Below are 22,001 nucleotides of genomic sequence, written 5' to 3'. Positions count from 1 at the left end.
AATAAATAAATAAATAAAAAATCGAGCGCCGCCCTGCCCCAAGGTGCTGCCCCAAGCACGTGCTTGGTCGGCTGGTGCCTGGAGCCGGCCCTGGACATGGCAGGGCAAGCTTCCCTGACACTGGACTGACAGTTTGCTTCAACCCTGTTTTTGGAAGGGCCATTTCTGGAGGCTAGTCCAGTCTCCGTGGCCCATTCAGCCCTCAACCAATCTGCTGAGACTTCCAGCTTGGATGCATTTGCTGATGAGGCAGATGCCTGCTTGCTACAAATTTAGACCAACAAGTTCTTTCACATAGGTCACTGAACAGCTGCCAGGAGAAAATGGCTTTCAGTTACGGATCTGGGTAGATTTTAAATTGGTGAACTGGAGGTGGAAAGTGTTCATTTACGTAAGCCTCTGAATCATCTCAACTCTCTAGTTTCAGTTTTAATAAAATAGCTTTAATCATTTAAAAAAAACAGATACATATAACACACTAGGGAAACTATCCAAACTGATGTAAAAAAAAAAGTTATATTTTCTTTATGGTTAATTTTTATTCTATATATTTTTCTGTTTAAAACTGACATATCACATATATGAACGAGACAAGAAGGGTGAGGTAATATTCACCTGTAGGTAAACACTTTTCACAAGGTGATCACTCTATATGTGACCTATCAGTCCACATTTTCAAAGGAAACCTGTAGAACACTTTCAAAAGACGAGCTTGGGAGCTTAAATTCATAACTTTGCTAGACACTAAAAATCATGGTCTTAATAAAGACACTGGATTTAAGGTTTATTACAACAACTGTAATCCATTAACTCCCCTTTTTGTCCGGTAACTACAGGGCTGTTAATGGGCCACTTCACCTTGAATGGTCCCTTAGAATATGTGCTAACTATGTTAAACTATCTGTTCAATCTTGTATATAGCTGTGACACTCTGGGTATGTCTACACTACAATTAGACACCCGCAGCTGGCCCATGCCAACTGACTTGGGCTCACAGGGCTTGGGCCAAGGGCTGTTTAATTGCGGTGTAGATGTTCGAGCTTGGGCTGTGGACCGAGCTCTGGAACCCTCCCACCTCGCAGGCTCCTAGAGCCCAGGCTGTAGCCCCTTTAGCCTGAGACCTGCGAGCCTGAGTCAGCTGGCCCCGGCCAGCCACAGGTTTTTAATTGCAGTTTTGACATACCTTCTGAGTACCTTTTCCAGACCTGTAGAAGAGCTCTGTGTAGCTTGAGAGCTTGTCTTGCTCACCAACAGAAGTTGGTCCAATAAAAGATATTACCTCACCCACCTTGTCTCTCTAATATCCTGGGACCAACACAGCTGCAACAACACTGCATATATCATCTATGTGATAGATTAAGTTACGTTACGCTAACATGAATACTGGGAAGACCACGGTTATGATAGCTGAGGGAGGAGGACTCACCGTAAAGGATATCAGTCAGATAGCTTAGAAGAGTGAAAGAATTTCAATACTTAGGATAAATGGTTGCTGATGATGGTGCTCTCCTGGGTGATACCTAGATCATACTGAAGCTGCGTGATGCGAATGGCAGGAGCTCAGACCAGTTCTCTGTGTCAAAAATACCCATAGGGTAGAAAGTATAAAACTATAATTTGACTTGGCCAGTCACAAGAAAGGAAATCAGTATGCTTGCCGCCATGGAAATGAAGATGTTGAGCTGGTCAGATGTTTAAACTCTCTGTGATAGGAAATAAAACAAGTTTGTAAAGGGCCTAATGCCATTTGCTCCAGTTGAAGACAAGTTGAAGGAGGCTAGACCATGTTGGTGTGGGCATATCCAGCGGAGACTGGAGAGCTATATTGATTGGTAGGATGGCTCTTGCAATGACTCTGGACGGAAGACAACCAAGAGGGAGTCCAAAGACACAGTCCATGGACCAAATATCAGTGGACCTCAGATAGACCAATCTGCATTATAGTTTGGATGGTTGTGAGTTTTGGAAGAATGCTGCAAAAGTTGCTGACCCAGAATAGGGAAGTGGCAAGGAAGAAGAAGAAATATATATTGCAATACATTTAAGTTTCAAACATTGTATTTATTTTTTATAATACTTAAATGCTGAGTAAATATTTAAGTATTTAATCAAAGGAAACAGGTGCAGCAACAAAATGAATACAAATAATCAACAGGGACAGTAAAGCCGACAGCTAGTACCTGACAATGTAGATGTGACAGTGGGCTGTGGAAGTGGGAAAGATGAGGAGATTGAAGCACTAGAGTAGGGAGTGTTTGGAGGGGAGATAACCTGGTTTTGAGATGGAAAATTAAGCCACAATCCTATGATTTGAAGTCATGAAGTTGAGACTGCTCAGCAGTTCACAGGGCTGGTCCCTAAGATGACAAAATGAGAGAGGAAGAGTTCCAGAAAACTGGAGCTAAGAAAGAAACATGTAGTGTTTTTAGCATCACAACTTGCTTATTCATTACACTTCTTAAAGTTGCAAGAACCTGAATGAAGGGTACAGGCACTGGGATATTGAATAATGCTATGGGGATATTTACATACACATATGGAGACTCCAGTAAGCTCTTGTATAGTGGACACTCCAATAAATACTGCAAGTATGAACCCACTCCTACTGAAGTCAATGGCACAGCTCCCCCAGATAAGGCCCTGCATGTTTTGCAATGCATCTAATAAACAATACTCCTACCTTGCTATGAAAGTTTTATTGAAATGTACTGAAGTGCAGTAGTTGAAGGATAATTTCCCTCTGCTTTAAAGTAAAATTTATAACCTTTAATTACCTGTAGGATGCATGCAAATTATTGGCAATTCTTCCAAATAACTATTCCCTCCTTCTATGAAAGGGTACAGTAGCCCTGCATTCTAATTTAAACAACCTTTGTATAACCCACAAAACATTTTTACTTAACCAAGTTATATTGCAATCTTTAAAAAAGAAATATTCTAAACACACTTTACATTTAGACTTATTTTCCTAATTGTTCCCTCAATGAATTAATTAAAATATCTGTCTTGGACACTAAGTGATGTGTCTTATATAACCTTATGTACATACTGCAATTCTATGTTAATTATATAAGGTATTTAAGGATCTAGCTGAAGCAATCTTGGAACTGTTAGCAATTATCTTGGAGAACTTGGAGGATGAGTTTGGTCCCAGAGGACTGGAGAAGGGAAAACATAGTGTCTGTCTTTTAAAAGGGAAACAAGAAGGACCAGGGGAATTATAGACCTGTCAGCCTAACTTTAATACCAGGAAAGATACTGGAACAAATTATTCAACAATCCATTTGTTAGAGGATAATAAGGTTATAAGGAATAGCCAGCATGGATTTGTCAAGAACAAATCATGCCAAACCAAACTAATTTCCTTTGTTGACAAGGTTACTGGCCTAGTGGATGGGGGGAAGCAGTAAATATGATAAATCTTGATTTCTGTAGGGCTTTTGACACAGTCCCACTTCACAATCTCATAAGCAAACTAGGGAAATGTGGTGTACATGAAGTTACTATTAAGTGGGTGTACAACTTATTGAAAGACTGTACTCAAAGAATAATTATCAGTGGTTTGCTGTCAGACTGATAAGATATATCTAGTTGAGTCCTGTAGGGATCTGTCCTTGGTCTGGTACTAGTCAATGTTTCATTAATGACTTGGATAATAGAGTAGAGAATACGCTTATAAAATGTATGGATGACACCATGCTGGGAGGGGTTGCAAGCATTTTGGAGGACAGGATTAGAATTCAAAACGACCCTTGACAAATTGGACAATTGGTTTGAAATCAGCAAGATGAAATTCAGAAAAGACAAGAGCAAAGTACTACACTTAGGAAGAAAAAATCAAAGGCACAGCTAGAAAATGGGGACTAACTGGCTAGGTGGTAGTACTGCTGAAAAGGATCTGGGGGTTATAGTGGATCACAAATTAAATGAGAGTTAGCAATGTGATGCAGTTGTGAAAAAGGCTATTGTTATTCTGGGGTGTATTAAAAGAAGCGTCACATGTAACACACTGACGGTAATTGTCCCTCTCTATTCGGCACTAGTGAGGCCTCAGTTGGACTACTGTGTCCAGTTCTGGGTGCCACAGTTTAAGAAAGATGTGGACAATTTGGAGGAAGTCCAGAGAAGAGCAACAAAAAAGATAAAAGGTTTAGAAAACCTGACATGAGGAAAGGTTAAAAAAAATCGGGCATGTTGAATCTTGAGAAAAGAAGACTGAGGGGGGACCTGGTAATAGTTTTCAAATGAGGGCTGTTATAAAGAAGATAGGGATCTATTGTTCTCCATGTCCACTGAAGGCAGGACAAGAAGTAATGGACTTAATTGCAATAAGGGAGATTTAGGTTAGGTATTAGGAAAAACTTTCTATCTGTAAGGGTAATTAATCACTGGAATAGACTTCAAAGGGAGGTTGTGGAACCCCAGTCATTGGAGATTTGTAAGAACAAGATGGACAAACGCCTGTTAGGAGTGGTCTGGGTTTACCAGATCCTGCCTCAGTGCTGAGGGCTGGAGTTGATGAGCTCTCAAGGTCCATTTGCACAATCAGAGACATCACTTAGGGAATGAACAGGGCTCTGACATCCCTGTTTACCCTGGACCACACTTTTGTATGTCCTCTGTGTGAAATCCCAGAAGTTTGCTCTCTCTGAGTAGTGTTCAACAGAGGGATTGTTTTGTTTGGCTCATTTGTGTGTTCTTCCAGCTGCCCAGTGGCCTGCTTTCCATGAAAGACACTCTGTCTTCTTTGTTAACAAGCTTCAAAACAAAGTTTTGGTTTGAGTTTTTGAGTTACAGGTTTAGGCAGGCTCTTACTTTTTACTCAACCCTGTGTGCACATCTTTATTATTTATTGTATTCTCAATAACTGATTAATCAGTAATCCCTGAACTAGCAATTTTCCTGTGGAATGGAAAGGGTTTATTTTCTTGTGGGGTGTGTTAAGGAGTTGAAATGAAATTCAGGTTGGTCTTGAGTTTCTTGACATGCCAAAGTGTTTGTTCTGTTAGCATTGCCTTTCTCCCTGTAAATCAGACATTCTTCTTGGGTTGCATAAGGTTACTCGTGACATGATTAATGCAGGAAGGTTAGAGAGGAATGACCTAGTGGCTCATGCAAAGTTTACCTGAGAATTATCTCTAGCTCTCTACTGTTTAGTGTCTGTGTGAGTCATGTGCTGACGCCTTGCCATCTCCTGTTCTTCAGCTGGGTAAGATCACACTTACCTCACTTTATGCATTTCTTCTTTTCATGCCAGATCTGATTAGAAGCACTTTTGTTTTAAGCCCTATATTTATGAAACATTAAATATATTTTTTTACAGATAAGTGACCTCTTTTTTAAGCAGAAAGAGCCATTTGATATTTGTGGTTCAAGCAACTGTGGAAACTCGGTGGGGATATTGCTGTCCTTAGATGAATTCTGTTTCTATCAACTTTAGCTCTTTTTAAATGCCTGAGGATTTAATGACGATAGCTTGACAGCAGGAATGAGCTTCGCTGTAGGACCATAAGTCCTCAGATATTGGCGTTCACTAGCCATCCTGATATGGGTGTGTGTGCACATATCCAAACTTTATGCTGTAAAAATATAGGGAAGTTTGTAGCAAAGCCACTGGTGTTTGAACCCTGCTGTTGCTTTACAGCTATCTCAGCTGAGGCCCTGCCTGCAGCTACAACTGTTTCAGGGAAGCTCTTTATAACAGTTGATTCCTTAACAGGGTTACAGCAAAGTTCCAGTTATTGGTGAAGATGGAACATGAATTTTGTCCCTGATGCGTGTTAAAGCCTTAGACCTTGTCCAGTAGTTTGGGGTCAGGCTTCTGATTAGTTTGTAGCTCTCTGGCACATGCGGGTGGGGTTCAAGATATAACTGGGTGAAGGCTCACAGTTTCCCAAGTCTGGCCTCCTTCGACCTCCTTTTTCTATTATTCTATTATTTTTCTTTAAGACATAGATTTCTTACAGGCTCTTTGAAGTGCGTACTGTGGAGTTAGCCACCAGGCTTGTTAGAACTAGGGCATAATTCTAAGAGATGCCAAGTGGTCTCAAGTCCCGTTTAAAGAGATCACTGTGGGCATGAGCACAATGAACACCATGCAGAAGGTTCTCAGACTTTTGCAAGCTTAGTGCGTTTCCTTTGTCAGACTATCATGAAGTCTTTGGCACACTCATACACCCGAGTTTAGCATATGGTAGCACTGTGTCTACTACTATGTGTATAAACTATATAAACTGTAAGCATTTTTTACACAACATAATACAAATTAAGTATAGCAATAGAGGCTAATAGTGAAAATATGCTGTCATTTTTCAGCCAGCTCCTACTGTTCAACATGTCGAAGCCCTAATGTGGGACACAATGTGTGGAAAAAGATCTAAACTGGTGGACATAGAAAAAGGATATGTGGACATTTAAAATGCCCTGGGATTCATTCTTTTAGTGAAAAACTCTTTCAATAACCCCAGTTTCATAATTCTTAATTTGTGATATTTTTAACAATAAAAGAGAGGGAACACAAAGTTTGTTTGGAGCATAGATAATGTTGGGACCGAAATGAATGACATCCCTCTAAACGATGTTCACTTGAAAAGTATGGGTAAAGGAAAGTATGCTTTGTAGGAAACTGGGTAATTCCCTGAATTGTACCTGACACAAACTGTACTGATGGTTGAAAATAAATGGTATAATACATACACCTCTACCTCGATATAACGCTGTCCTCGGGAGCCAAAAAATCTTACCGTGTTATAGGTGAAACCGCGTTATATTGAACTTGCTTTGATCCACTGGAGTGCGCAGCCCTGCCCCCCTGGAGCACTGCTTTACCGCGTTATATCCGAATTCGTGTTATATCGAAGTAGCGGTGTAGTTGCGGATTGCATTATTGAAATGCATATTTTAACGAGACAAGAATTTATCTAGTTACACATTTAAGGTAAAGTTATACTGAACAATTCATTTTAATGAAAATAATGTAAATCTATAAGAGTATGGTTTTTAAATTTAAGATATTCTAAAGTCATGGAACAAATTCTGCTGTATCATTTGTGAAATATGTGATCATGAAATTAAAGATTATCATAATGCATATACACAAAGGAACAGTGTTAAAATTGCACTTGCAACCTTAACATTGTTTGCACTTTTTTCTTATTAAAAAAAATCTTATGAAATCTGCATTGGTTTCACTGAATTACAAATAAAACTGTGGATGGATTAATGTTGAAAGAATTTGAAAATCTAACTTACTCTTCACCACTTAATTGTGTGTGAGTTTTTTAAATAATTTACAGCTTGAGCAATGAAACAGGTCCGGTATGTTTCACTGTCTTGTTCTTATGCTAACAATATGTGGGTTGCAAAAGTTTCAGTAATGTATAAGTAGCTTTTCATTGAAATATTTTAAACTTGTTCAAAAAATTCTAAGATTTTGTTTTTTGTTTTATTTTTGTTCACCAAAACCAAATGTGTAGTACAAACTCTCTTTAATAAAGTAAAAATCAAAAATAAAATTTAGATATTTTCACTCTGCTATGTAAAAACCCTTCACCTAAAATCTTGAGGAAGGACTTCATCAGCAGTCCAGTTAATGTTGAACTGAAATTTCACTTAGCTACTTAAGTTAAGTAGCAAACCATATGCAAATAACCCCATTCAGTGTTCCTTACCCAGTCAAAACTCCTGAGTTCAATGGGAGTTCTGAGTAAGGAAGGGCCCAAAAGCAGGAAGCAGATTTACTAAAGACTGTCCTGGCTCAGGTAACCTAATAACAAGTGTAACAAGCCAAAATAACCAAGTTACTTTCGTGGCCAGAACTATAGTGCATTGTCTGCAATTATTTGATTACCTAATTCTGTAAGGGATTTATTTACTGTTTGCACATGACATGCCTCACTCAGAACAAAAATAACTTGCTTTGTTCAATGTTTTCATAGTGTCTTGCCTTCACATGTAGTTTGTCTATAGTCAGTGCTGTTCACCATCGCTATTTTTACCTTCATCACTAGGTTTGTTAATGTATGTAGTTAGACAGTTTTTTTCCAGTGAGGCTTGCAACATCTTTTAGTGTTTCATTTTCTCCAGAGCTTTTCATTTTACAAATTTTCTTGTGTTCTCTTTGGCAAGTGTTTAAAATGCAACTGCGGCCAACAACGTTACAGTATCCCTCTCTTTGTCTCTAATGGAAACCCTGTGATGTCTCTTCAAAAAAAAGTAGAAAAAAATCCATCTTTTATTAATAAGTGCAAGTATTATTGTATTTCTATTGCCATTTGCAATGTATAAAATCACAATGATGTAATAATAAGACCAAAGGAAGCATGCAGATGACGTACGTAGCTTTACATTAGATGGTGCTACTTTATGTTCTGTAGAGAATCCGTGAAACCTCTGGCACCTGCTCTTCCGATTGTTAGCCTAGAGTTTGCACGCTCAGTATGTAAATTAATCATATGATCAAAAAAACCCAACAAACAAAAATGAAACCAATACAAGTACACAACAGCTGTCATACATCAAAATGACCGGGGGAAACTCAAAAGTAAAAAAAGAAAGGACAATCTCAAGCAGATAGAAACAGAGCAACCAAAACCAGGAAGCAGATGGTGCTGGCAGTCATATGCATGCCAGTCAATGGAAGTGCCACATATGTAAGCACAGATGTAATGTAGTTGGAAGATACAAAGAGAAGCAGTGCTATAACCTAGAGTCAGGATCCAACATTCAAAGCTCAGTATTTTACTGAGGAGAGTTGTGTCTTGGGTCAGATTGCTCCCTTCTGAACTGTACTATTAGGGTCTTGACTCAAAGTCCCAATAGAAAATGCTGTATTAATTACAGTAACTTTATTTGACTATCGCTTGTCAAGGGGGAGGCCAGATGATACCTCCTTATCTGCCTTCTTTTAAGACTGTTTTGGCTTCCCCTTCTTGTAAAAGAGAGCGTTAACCATGTTCGAACAGCATGGCTGTTGAGAAAGATATCGGCTAGTGACCTGAGCATGGGACTAAGAGCTGGGAATGCCTGAGTTCTTTAAACTCCAACACTGACTCCTTTTGTTGGCTTGGATATGTTGCCTGATATCTTTCTGTCTCAATTCCCATGTGTGAAATGGGGCTGATAATATTATCTACCGTAGAAAAATACGGGGGGAAATTAATGTCAATTCCCCCCCCCCCTTTTTTTTTTTTCAATTTATTTTTCACTGAAATTTCAAAATTCCAAAGAATGTTGACTAGCCTATCTCCCCAGGGGAATTGTGATAATTGGTTACTGTTTGTCAAATGCTTTGAAGATGAAAAAAGCAAAATATTATATGAATGAAATAAAATTATTGCTTGTATTATGATGGTAGTTGTGAGGGATAACACTCCATATACAAAAATCAGGAAACAGACAGGACTTAACTCCAGGGCAGCTGTAGTGTGTGAGTATAACTTTAGCAGTATGTTTTTGGCGTTCAAGCAAGGAGGAGAGCTGGCAGTTTTTCAAAGGGACACTATTAAGGGCCCAAAAGCAAGCTATTCCGCTGGTTAGGAAAGATAGAAAATGTGGCAAAAGACCACCTTGGCTTAACCACGAGATCTTGCATGATCTAAAAAATAAAAAGGAGTCATATAAAAAATGGAAACTAGGACAGATTACAAAGGATGAATATAGGCAAACAACACAGGAATGCAGGGGCAAGATTAGAAAGGCAAAGGCACAAAATGAGCTCAAACTAGCTAAGGGAATAAAGGGGAACAAGAAGACTTTTTATCAATACATTAGAAGCAAGAGGAAGACCAAAGACAGGGTAGGCCCACTGCTTAGTGAAGAGGGAGAAACAGTAACAGGAAACTTGGAAATGGCAGAGATGCTTAATGACTTCTTTGTTTCGGTCTTCACCGAGAAGTCTGAAGGAATGCCTATCCTAGTGAATGCTAATGGGAAGGGGGTAGGTTTAGCAGATAAAATAAAAAAAGAACAAGTTAAAAATCACTTAGAAAAGTTAGATGCCTGCAAGTCACCAGGGCCTGATGAAATGCATCCTAGAATACTCAAGGAGCTAATAGAGGAGGTATCTGAGCCTCTAGCTATTATCTTTGGAAAATCATGGGAGACGGGAGAGATTCCAGAAGACTGGAAAAGGGCAAATATAGTGCCCATCTATAAAAAGGGAAATAAAAACAACCCAGGAAACTACAGACCAGTTAGTTTAACTTCTGTGCCAGGGAAGATAATGGAGCAAGTAATTAAGGAAATCATCTGCAAACACTTGGAAGGTGGTAAGGTGATAGGGAACAGCCAGCATGGATTTGTAAAGAACAAATCATGTCAAACCAATCTGATAGCTTTCTCCGATAGGATAACGAGTCTTGTGGATAAGGGAGAAGCTGTGGATGTGGTATACCTAGACTTTAGTAAGGCATTTGATACGGTCTCGCATGATATTCTTATCGACAAACTAGGCAAATACAATTTAGATGGGGCTACTATAAGGTGGGTGCATAACTGGCTGGATAACCGTACTCAGAGAGTTGTTATTAATGGTTCCCAATCCTGCTGGAAAGGCATAACGAGTGGGGTTCCGCAGGGGTCTGTTTTGGGACCGGCTCTGTTCAATATCTTCATTAACGACTTAGATATTGGTATAGAAAGTACGATTATTAAGTTTGCGGATGATACCAAACTGGGAGGGATTGCAACTGCTTTGGAGGACAGGGTCATAATTCAAAATGATCTGGACAAATTGGAGAAATGGTCTGAGTTAAACAGGATGAAGTTTAACAAAGACAAATGCAAAGTGCTCCACTTAGGAAGAAAAAATCAGTTTCACACATACAGAATGGGAAGAGACTGTCTAGGAAGGAGTACGGCAGAAAGGGATCTAGGGGTTATAGTGGACCACAAGCTAAATATGAGTCAACAGTGTGATGCTGTTGCAAAAAAAGCAAACGTGATTCTGGGATGTATTAACAGGTGTGTTGTGAGCAAGACACGAGAAGTCATTCTTCCGCTCTACTCTGCTCTGGTTAGGCCTCAGCTGGAGTATTGTGTCCAGTTCTGAGCACCGCATTTCAAGAAAGATGTGGAGAAATTGGAAAGGGTCCAGAGAAGAGCAACAAGAATGATTAAAGGTCTTGAGAACATGACCTATGAAGCAAGGCTGAAAGAATTGGGTTTGTTTAGTTTGGAAAAGAGAAGACTGAGAGGGGACATGATAGCAGTTTTCAGGTATCTAAAAGGGTGTCATAAGGAGGAGGGAGAAAACTTGTTCACCTTAGCCTCTGAGGATAGAACAAGAAGCAATGGGCTTAAACTGCAGCAAGGGAGGTCTAGGTTGGACATTAGGAAAAAGTTCCTAACTGTCAGGGTGGTTAAACACTGGAATAAATTGCCTAGGGAGGTTGTGGAATCTCCATCTCTGGAGATATTTAAGAGTAGGTTAGATAAATGTCTATCAGGGATGGTCTAGACAGTATTTGGTCCTGCCATGCGGGCAGGGGACTGGACTCGATGACCTCTCGAGGTCCCTTCCAGTCTATGAATCTATGAATCTGGGTTCAGTTCCCAACTACGCCACATGCTTTATATATGAAGTCCCTTTCCCTTTCTGTACGTCAGTTTCTCAGCTGTAAAATGAGCATAATAATACTTCCTTTCTCAGTTTTGTCTATTTAGATTGTAAGCTCTTGGGGGCAAGCACTTTCACTTATGTGTATATGCCATATCCTAAAATATTGAGACACTGATCTCAGTGTGGGCCTCTAATAGGGTTACCATATTTCCACAATCAAAAAAGAGGACACTGGGGGGGGGGAGCCCCGCTCTAGCCCTGCCCCCATCCACTCCCTCCCACTTCCCACCCCCTGACTGCCCCCCTCAGAACCCCCAACCCCCCCCGCTCCTTGTCCCCTGACTGCCCCCTCCTGGGACCCCTGCTCCTAACTGCCCTCCAGAACCCCACCCCCTACCTAAGCATCCCTGTTCCTTGTCCCCTAACTGCCCCCTCCTGAGACCCCCCCACCCTAACTGCCCCTCTAGGACCCTACCCCCTATCTGTATCCTGACTGCCCAAAACCTTATCCACACCCCCAGACAGACACCCCTCCCCGAACTCCTGACCCATCCAACCCTGCTCCCTGTCTCTTGACTGCCCCCTCCAGAACCTCCCTGCCCCTTCTCTGACCCCCTGGCCCCCTTACCGTGCCACTCAGAACAGAGTGCTGCGGAACGGCGCGCTGGGCAGCAGGGGAGGGGGAGCAGGGGGAGGAGCTCCAGACTGCCGGTGGCCCGATGCGAACGGCCGGCCGGCGATCTGTGAATGCAGGGAGCAGGAGGGAGGGAGAGGAGGGGAGTGATTTCAAGCTGCAGGGGAGAGGACGGGGAAGCGGAGGAGGGGCTCTGGCTGCCAGAGCCCCGTGCTAGTGGCAGGATCTGGCCGGCTGCCCTGTCAGCCGCGCGCGCTCTGCATGGGGGGGAAGTCCGGACATTTACAAATTCCCCCCGGACACTATTTTTAACTCAAAAAAGCCGGACTTGTCCGGGAGAATCCGGACGAATGGTAACCCTAGCCTCTAAGTAATACCATAACAATAATACAGCAAAACTAATTGCATTAGCCAGTACAAATTGTTAGATGATAATCTACAATTAAATTCAACATGGCAAACTAGATTACTTACAACAATGACATTTTAAAGGTCATTGGACTGTCTGGTTTAGTGGCGATAAGATAGATTGCACATTTTTGTTATGTTTGAGGATTCTGTATTTTTTCATAACAAACATGTCCCATATTTTATTGAGCCAACATCCCTGTGTGGGTATATATGACATTTGCTAACCTGGAACCTGTTGTTTTTTCTTCTATAAGACTTTTATCCTGAGATAGCCCCTTTCTGTATGTGTGACGCGTCAGTAGAGGTCTGTGTCTATTTACGGTTACTGCTTCAAGACACTGCTTCAGAGAGTAGGAAAACCCCTTTCATAACTTAGGAAAACCCCTTTCATAACTTAAATACTACTTGATTTGTAAAACAATGAAACTAAATTAAAAAAAACAAAAACCTCACCAGCAGAGCTGGATGAATTTGGGTATATAGAATAGTATGCTCATGACTGATATTACAATTTCAAGGATGCTTCACAGTAGGGAGGGACTCCTCCCAAGCCAGTTGTTTACATGAACCTAAATTTAAGCACCAATCCATTGGCCAGTCAGGAAAAGACAATGGCGGACCATTAGAGTTAATGAGAAAACATTGGAACAATATGAAACTGAAAAGAAAACCCCAGTCTTGGGCCATGTCTACACTACCACTTATGCTGGGAAAACTTATGTTGCTCAGGGGTGTGAAAAAACACCCCAAGCGACGTATGTTTGGCTGGCATAAGCGCTCATGTGCACAATGCTATGTCAGTGGGAGAGTTTCTCCCGCCGACATAGCTACTGCCGCTCATGGAGGTGATTTTATTATGTCGACAGGAGAGCTTTCTCCTATCGACATAGAGCGGCTACACGAGTGATCTTACAGGGGTGCAGCTGCATCGGTACAGCTGTGCCCTGCAAGTTTGCTTGTGCAGACATGGCCTTAGGCTATGGCTACACTACAGAGCTTACGCTGATGGTGCTGACATAGCTATCGCCTCTCGCGGAGGTGGCATTATTAAGCCGACAGGAGAGCGCTCTCCCGTTGGCTTAGAGCGTCTTCACCAGATGTGCTATAGCAGTGCAGCTGTGACAGTGTTAATTTGTAGTGTAGACTTGCCCTGAGAGGGAAGGGAATTTCTCATACTATGAATCACCATAGTCTGAGAGAGAGAAAAAAAATAACTGCAAACCTTTAAAAGAAAAGGAGTTTGAAATGAAGGCCATCCAGAAACTGAGGGCCAGCATCAAGGTGGGTGCTGTCTGTGAAATGCTCGATCCCCTTTGTGATGGAGGTACGCTGGGAAACTGTTCAGTGGAAATAGATAACGTATTAGAAAAGGGAATCTAGTTAATATAGAAGTGTAAAACGCGAGGTTCTGTCTTTGTTTATTTTTTTGTGTAACTTGTCTGTATTTGCTTTTCCCTGACTATTTCATCTTTGATTTTTCTATCAAATAAAGCTTTTGTTTATTTTTATCCCAAGCAGGTCACTGTTGTGCAGAGTGTGTGTGTCAAAGTGAACTGATACTTGGGATCAGGTTTCACTCTTTTGGGGATTATGAACCAGAGGGGAAAAGTCTGAGTGTCTGGTAATTAAGAACGGGGGGTAAATGAATTTGGGGAGACCCGGGACTGGAAGGGCTGTTGGGGTCACTCTGCAAAGAGTAACTAGGGTGGTGGAAGTCAGGGTGAGACTTCTATGCTTATAGGTTAGCTATGGTGTCAAGGCTTGGGTTTGTAGCAGCATAGCATTAAGGCACCTTAAGTAACAAGGCAGGTGGGGACAGCACCCCTTATTGGTCTGGATGATCCCCACAGTGTCATAGCGAAGCTTGTCAGTTGTGCTGGTAAGGGTACCTGCTCCAATCCATATGTTATCTATGTGCTCCATTTTGGGAAAGGAGTGAACAGCAAAGACCAAAACACCTGTATCAAGTGATCTAATTATTATGGGTCCTTTGACACCAGGAGATCCAAAAACCATCCTTGTGTCCACTTCTTCTTGAGTTCTGAGCAAGGCTTGGGCTTTTTCAACACATCTAATGATGCTGGACTTTGCTACTTCACCACTGGAAAAGCCTCCAGTAAGAAGGAGGGCTTGTGTTGGGTATGCTTCTGCACTCTAAGGTGCGTTTTGAACCATATATTCAAAGAGGAATTTTACATCCTATTAGATGCCACGTTTAGAAACTTTTTCCATGGAGGCAAAGGGGCATTCACCAATCACCTGGTATTTCTTTCATCCAATCTTAGATCCTGTCTGGCGTGGTCTTTCTGCAATTTTCACAGAGTTACTGTTGTCATATCTGTCAAAGACTTTGATTACAGAATTAGCTTTGTCATATCCTTTTAGGACCTGCCTCAAGTACTCAGTGACCAATTCATCAGATGTGTGGAATTTGTCTCCAGCCATAATTTGTATGACAGCCCTGGTGTCTGATGTACACTGTGGTTTCTTTGTTGTATGCTCTTAGCTCATGGATTCTTTCAGTTTGAGCTTCCAGCTGATGCCTTAATTCAGCTTTGTCTGTTTGTTTCGTTGTTCCATCAGCATGGAAGAGGGACATAGATACAGGTTGTATTGCATGATTAAGAACAGTTGCAATTGAAACATCATCTTTGCATCTTGGTAAGGACAGGACTCAGCAGAAATCAATTTCTGGACTGATAGCTGCTGTGATTGTCTCTTCCTTGCTAGGCTTAAATTTGGTCATTTAGCCATGTCAGCAAATGTTTGAATGCCAGAATTCGTGACTCGGCTGAAGAAGCTGTAGTGTCCCCTCAGGATCAAATACACCTCTCACAAATCTCTCCATTTGTTCTTCACCAACATCTGCTATTTTCAGTAGAGACCCTTGTATATATGATGTTACTTGCAGTCCAGTAGACATGTTGATAATTACCTCTGGAAGTGATTCAAGGTCAAACGGGTTTGTCATATTGTTGACGACATGGTTGGTAAGAGCTGTAACATGCTTTTCATCCCTCTTCAGTGCAGAGACAAGGGCTTGTTTGTGTACTTTGTCCTCACAACTACTTTTTAGGCCACTTCTTTCTCTCATAACTTTTTCATATTCATAATATGAAACGGTTCAGTGTCATCTCTAACACTGATACTGATCTGTGTATCAGTATCACTGAATTAAAAAGCTAGTTTCTAGAATATTTCAAAGGATAGTGCTGTATGCGTAGGCAATTACAAACTGGAACCTTCTACAAGGCATACTAGATGCTACATTGTATGTACCAAAGCTTACAAATGGAGTAGCATTACATTAGGAATTCACATACATTTATATCTACCCACTAGGCAGTACAAACTGAGGGCATGCAATCTACTGCTACTGGTGCACAGCCTTTGGTGTGAGACTGATCTGGTCATCAAATTTTAGTTGAAAATATAGAAAACTTGTGAGATACTCTAAGAATTAAGAATATGTGATGTGAAAACTTTTCATGTTAATATATTGCAAAATGTTGATATTCACCATTTTTGCCACATGCTAAACAGCATCATCATTTCTGGGAGAAAAAAAAATTGCCCATGCAAAACCAATAAAAATATTTTAATACATCTTCTTTTGGTAGCTTTGACCAATAAATATCACATTAAGGTATTGAAATTAACTTAAATAGTAAAAACTGTAGTCAGTCATGTTGCAGTATATCTGGAACTATCTAAAAAAAAGGACACTTTCTCATTTTGGTTACCATTGTTTCACCTCTCCTACAGGCTTATGGCACCACTTGATAGCTCTACATCATACCTCTTCAAAATGGATGTAAAAATAAGCTTTCAATAATATACGATGTGGGTGTGTGTAGTGTGGGTACATTAAACTCCAAAAAATATGACCCTTTTTGGAGACTTGCCGCATGCCTACTTATATCAATGAGGAACAAATAAACAAAGCCTCCAAAACGTCCTTGCTTATGGAGACTTTAATTTCAAATCAAGTACAGGAACAATCCTGTTCAGATTTTACTGTGGATTTAGCCACAGGTTTCATATAACCCTGTTCATAAAACATATTTTCCTTTCACTAGAGACCACTTGTTGCAGGATAACTAATGCCCACTATACGTATTTAGGAACTGCAAAGAGTTTTCAAAAGTAAAAAGAAGCAAAGATTAATAAACACAATTTAAAAAATTATTTTTAAAGAAAAAAAACTGATTTTTCTTAACTTGTAATAACTAGAGCTGGTTGACATTTTTCATTTTGAAACTTTTTTAAGAAACATTTTTGGAAAACACACTTTTGTGAAAAAATTTCAATTTTTAAAAAATTGATTTTTTTCAACAAAAAATGAAAACTACTTGTTTATGTGTGGTTTTTGGTCCCCAGCCCATTTTCACACTTTGCCACTGTAAACGGAAAAGAAGGGAGTGGTGCAGTGAAAATTTAATTAGCTACTAAAGAAATTACTTTGATCACAGTTGCTTACAAAAGTTGACAATTATTTGGAATCAAACTTCAAAATTCAGCATGGCAAGGACAAGCAAAGACACTGTGAGACATATGCCTAATGATTGCATATAAGAGCCCATGCACACACGTCAGAATTCAAATAAATATATAATATTGCTCATTTTTTAAACACCATGAAATCTGAATGAAGGACCTTCATCTCCAGCAAGCAAGCTTCTCTCTTAAGTGACCACCTTGAAGTCTCCACATGTGGTTCTCAGTAGTTTTATTTGAATTTTAGTTGAAAACCCACCTCTATTAAGTAACCCTTTTTTTTAACTGGTCCCTTGGGTTTCACTGTACTAATACAAAATTTCCTTTATTGCTTGTTTGTATATATTAGCAGTCTCCCTGTTAATGTTAATTACTGGGTCTAAGAAATGGCAATTTCCTGTTCTGATATTAGCGTCTTGTTTTCTTTGGGTTGTTCCATGGTTGTCATGATATCCACAATTAATTATTTTGGAATTACTGGTGTTTTTAAAGTGTGATAATACTTAGTGATGATTCTTACTTTTTTTAATTGTAGGTAAGAATACTTCTTGCAGTGCTTTTGCCCTTGGTGGAATTTCACGTTTGGTAAAGTATTAACCAATCTTTATTAAAAGCTTTGAAATGTTACCTTTCTGCTTTTCAAAGTGGTGCTTGCCTTAGTAACGGTGCATGGTTCTCTGAATCATAGCAAAAACCATATGGACAAGATGATTACCAAGTAATTATACGTGTTCTTAAATGCTTGTTATAAGAGCATTTGAAGTTTCATATAAATGCTTTTGTTGGTTTTCATGCCCATTTTCTATGTTAAAAATGTAGGCATATTAAAGGAGTTTATAATTAGCAGGTACAGATGAGGCTGTAACTTGTTTAGGCCCTAATTAAATGCTGTATTTAAGCACATGGATAGTATGGGATTACTTAAAGTTTAGCTTAAAGTTAAGCATATGCTTAAATACCTCACTGAATCATGGTTTTAATGATAAGACAAAGGGTTGCAAAAGCAGGATTTCAAACTCTTGCTCTTTTGAGTAGAGAAGTCTGATAGGTCATTATTTTATGGATTGTTTAGCAATGGAAGGGACCTCTCGGCTATATTTCCCCTCCCCGCCCCCCCAAGTATTGACTCTAGAATTAGCTATTGTATGTTGTGATGATAGAATTCTAGGGACAAGACCATTCATTTAGAAGTTGCCACTGGTTCTCCTAGTGAGAGGAGAATTGGTACATTGTGGAGAGTATAACTATAAATATGATTTCCTGTGTATTGGACCCAGTTTGCCAGTTGCTGGAAACTTTTTTAGAAAAGAGATCTTGTCTGGTTACAATTCACAATTAACTTATGGAAATGGACTTTTGGTTGAGAACAGCAGGCCATTTCTTTTTGCCAAGGATACTGTACATTGGTACATAGTATTTCAGCGCTGATGTTTGCTTTTTCTATATGTCTATAGTTTTAATTAGCGAGAGGCCCATGCATGAGGTAATGCTGGAAAGAGACATTTAAAATCCTGTAATTCTTCATAAAGAATTATGGAAACACTGATACTGCTATCTCCTTGGTCAAAACTATGTGTCACTTGGACGGTATGTAGCTGTTTGCAACTGAGGCAAGTGAGAGCACATTTTCTGCGCTTCTGTATACTGTGTATTCCTCTGGGTTTTGTATGTTTATAGAGGACTAAAAATAAAATAAAGAAGTAATGTAATACATGCTGGGAAATGAGATCTCCTCGTCTTTAAACTATACCATCTGAATTTTCATAGATTTTAGGGCTAGAAGAGACCATTATGATTATATAGTTTGGCCTCCTGCATAGCGCAGGCTAAAGAACTTCATCCAACAATCAAATGATTATTGGAAAAGACTTACCGGTACTTGGAATTTAGCCATAGCACTCCATTAAAATCAATGCAAGTTGTGTGGCTAAGTTCTCTAATGCACTGAAGATATAGGTGTGCTTCTTTCCTATCCTTCCATCTGTTAGATGATTTGATGGTGTTCTCAAGTTAACACTACGGAGGCTATGAGACAAATTCTGGGAGCACGTTGTTCATCGTTGCCCACAGAAGCACATGCACAGCAGGAGGAGGAGCAAAGGGCAGGAGATTTTCATGCTGATCTTTGCTGGTGCCAAAATCCTCAAGCCCCACCTCACCTAAGGAACATAGTCTTCCCATTTGGCTTTTGTACATACATACATCCCTGACGCTCAGCTTCCCTCCTCTGCAGATTATTTCTGCTTCTACCAAAACTATCTGGATGAGTTTGTGGCAGGGATGGTGGAATGTTCCTCCTATGACAAGGACCCCATAACCCTGTAATATTGGTGAGCATTTCTGGGTTGTGTAAGCGTAGAGGCAGCATTTGGCTGCAGATGCACATACAGTTTGTATACATATGCAATGCACAGAGTACAGATATATATGGTAGGCGTGTGTGTAATTTTTTCTAATCTATATTCCAAGGGTGGCCAAACTGCGGCTTGCGAGCCGCATGCGGCTCTTTTACAGTTAAAGTGTGGCTTGCGGAGCCCCCCACCCCTACTCTCCGCCTACCAGACTGGGGGAGGAACTCGGGGCTTCTTCTCTGCTGTAGAGTGGTGGGGCTGGGGGCTTTTGCCAGAGACCACTGGTGGATGCTGAGAGTGGGGGGGCCACAATTTAAAGATGCAGCTTGACTCATGCCCCCAAGCACACCCTCCCTTTTACCATCAGCGGCCCCTCCCTGCAGCTCCCAGATGTTTGCCGCTGCCTCTCCCTAGGGCCGCAGCTCCCAGCTTGCTGGCTCCAGCAGCTGCCACACAGGGAGGGGGCCTGGCAGCACCATGTGACCGAGTGGGGCCAGCAAACCCTGGCAAAAATCGGGGGGGAGGTGACCCCACATGCCCCCCATGTGTCGCCGCTGGCTTCAGCACAGTCGGGAAGGGGTATCTCTGGGCTTCAGCCACACGAGAGATACCTGCCAGGGAGTGGGGCTTAAGCCCTGAGCCTCAGCAGGCGCACCCTGACTCTCAAACTTCTGACGATTGTCCTGTCAGAGAGTCAGTAAGTTTGGCCACCTCTGTTATATTCAGTTAGCTTTTAGTCTACAATATGTTTTCTTTTGGTCTGGCTTTCTGTAAGCACAGATAGGATAGAGGTGATCCTATAAAGACTTTTATGAGGGCTGTTTTCTCAGTGGCTTATGGGGGTGCTCTACTGCGTGTAGCCCAGATAAAAAGAAAGCAATTAGAAATCCAACAACCTGAATACAGCAGCCTGATTAAGCTGTAATCCTGCTCTCTCAGTGATACCCTATAGACTGAAGCAACCATTTTCCCTTTTAAAAAAAACCTTAATAGGAGTATATTATGTAGCTCATAACCTTAAAATATTTTTTAAAATGAGTATAATCCAAATCCTTCACATTAAAATGTGATCTTTTAAATGTAACTTTTAAATGTTTTGGTTCCTTGTTTTCAATGTCTTTGGATATCCTTATTTTATACAGAGAGTATCTCCTGCTAATATGTTGAAAGAGTTAAATACAAACTTAAATTACTAATACATTACATCAGTTGTTCTCTAGCACTTATATTTTCTAGTAGGATACTCATTTACTGCCAGAAACATGACTCAGAAGATCAATAGCAAGCAATCTGTACAAGTTTACACAAGAGAACGAAAATATTTCATTTTTATAAGCATCGAGCTTCAAAAGCACATTACAAAAATAGGGCTGTGGGTTTGCTCTAGGGAGGTCACCTCTTTTAATTTTTACTATTGCTTGCAGAAGTAATGTTGGGAAATCCTGGGGTTTTGTTAGAAGATCACTGGTCACTTACCAGTGATGAGAGGAATTTTTTATGGTCGTGGTCCCAAATGCTATCCTTTAACAACGATTATTCATTATGTTTCTGTCCAGACAGGTAGTCATTTCAAAGCAAATTTACTTTACAAACTAGTTTATGGCACACAGTAACAGAGCTGAGGCTTTAGGTTTGTGTCCTTGATTCTTTTAATTACAAATCAGACTAACAGGAGCAATAGTTCCCAGATTAGATGTTGGTCATGATTTAAAAAATGGTTTATATCAGGAAGGCAGGTGTTTGGGGGAAATGGTAGAAGAGCCTGAGAGAAGTTCTTGATTCAATAATTATGGGCCAGAACATATCCCTGGTTGGGTTCTTCCCAAATAGGGGCAGAGACACTTCATGAGATTGTACATGCAATGGAAATCATCCCTAGAAGTGTGTGGGGTTTGCTCCCCTCATGGAACTAGCCTGGAATTCCACTCTCATAAACCAGCAAAAACCTATAGATCCACAAGTCCTTTGCCTTCAAACTGGGTCCCAGCTGCCCTGAGGCGCTCTGACTCTATGAATCCCTGATCATCCCAAACCTTGCCCATAATAAAGAAAGGTGTTCCTAGCTGCAGAAAGGAAATCCTGAAAAGCTGATGCTCACGGGGTCAACTTGAGTTTACTCCCATTTTTTTTTCTTGAAGCGGAAGGGGAATGCAATATAATGGAGAACAGCCGTTCCAGCCTCTCCCGTACATGGATCCCAAGACCTGCACCACTTCTCCAAAAAGGGTTTTGTGGGATTGTGGAATTAGATTAATGAAGTCTCTTCCTCCCACCCTTATGCTACCTGCTCATATAAGGAGTTCTGCAGTGCATCCCTGCAGTATGGTTTTTAACAGGAAGTCTGACCCACATTGTTTTCTGAAAACTCTTATAATGTTGTTTATTTGCTGTTTAAATAAGGACAAGTGGAAAAGGATAAGGAGAGTGCGAATATTGGGTTTGGAGATCCATTTTTCTTTAGCAGATCTTGATAGAATGAATTGCAGTTCTGTGTTTACTGCCCGTTGAAACTGATAAAATAAATTCCAATTGGTGGAGATTAAGGGTG

At 40.5% G+C, this 22,001-nt stretch overlaps 1 protein-coding gene across 2 annotated transcripts in view; it reads left to right on the top strand.

The window, feature by feature from the left end:
• The window catches only part of CMSS1 (cms1 ribosomal small subunit homolog), a 358,782-nt gene that overhangs the window by 173,414 nt on the left and 163,367 nt on the right, over nucleotides 1-22,001 (top strand). Inside the window, exon 1 of one of the 2 annotated variants that reach the window (XM_026658996.1) lies at nucleotides 17,638-17,687. The exons of the other annotated variant lie outside the window; for it this stretch is intronic. The gene's annotated coding sequence lies outside the window, so the exon portion shown is untranslated. Of the gene's footprint in view, nucleotides 1-17,637; nucleotides 17,688-22,001 lie in introns of those variants that run through there. 2 annotated transcript variants of the gene reach the window in all.

The sequence above is a fragment of the Terrapene carolina genome, unplaced genomic scaffold (assembly GCF_002925995.2).
Source record: "Terrapene carolina triunguis isolate 2854851 unplaced genomic scaffold, T_m_triunguis-2.0 Scaffold558, whole genome shotgun sequence".
Lineage (NCBI taxonomy): Eukaryota > Metazoa > Chordata > Testudines > Emydidae > Terrapene > Terrapene triunguis.
Note: the sequence above shows the minus strand (reverse complement) of the source record. Positions and strands in the feature narration are given on the sequence as shown.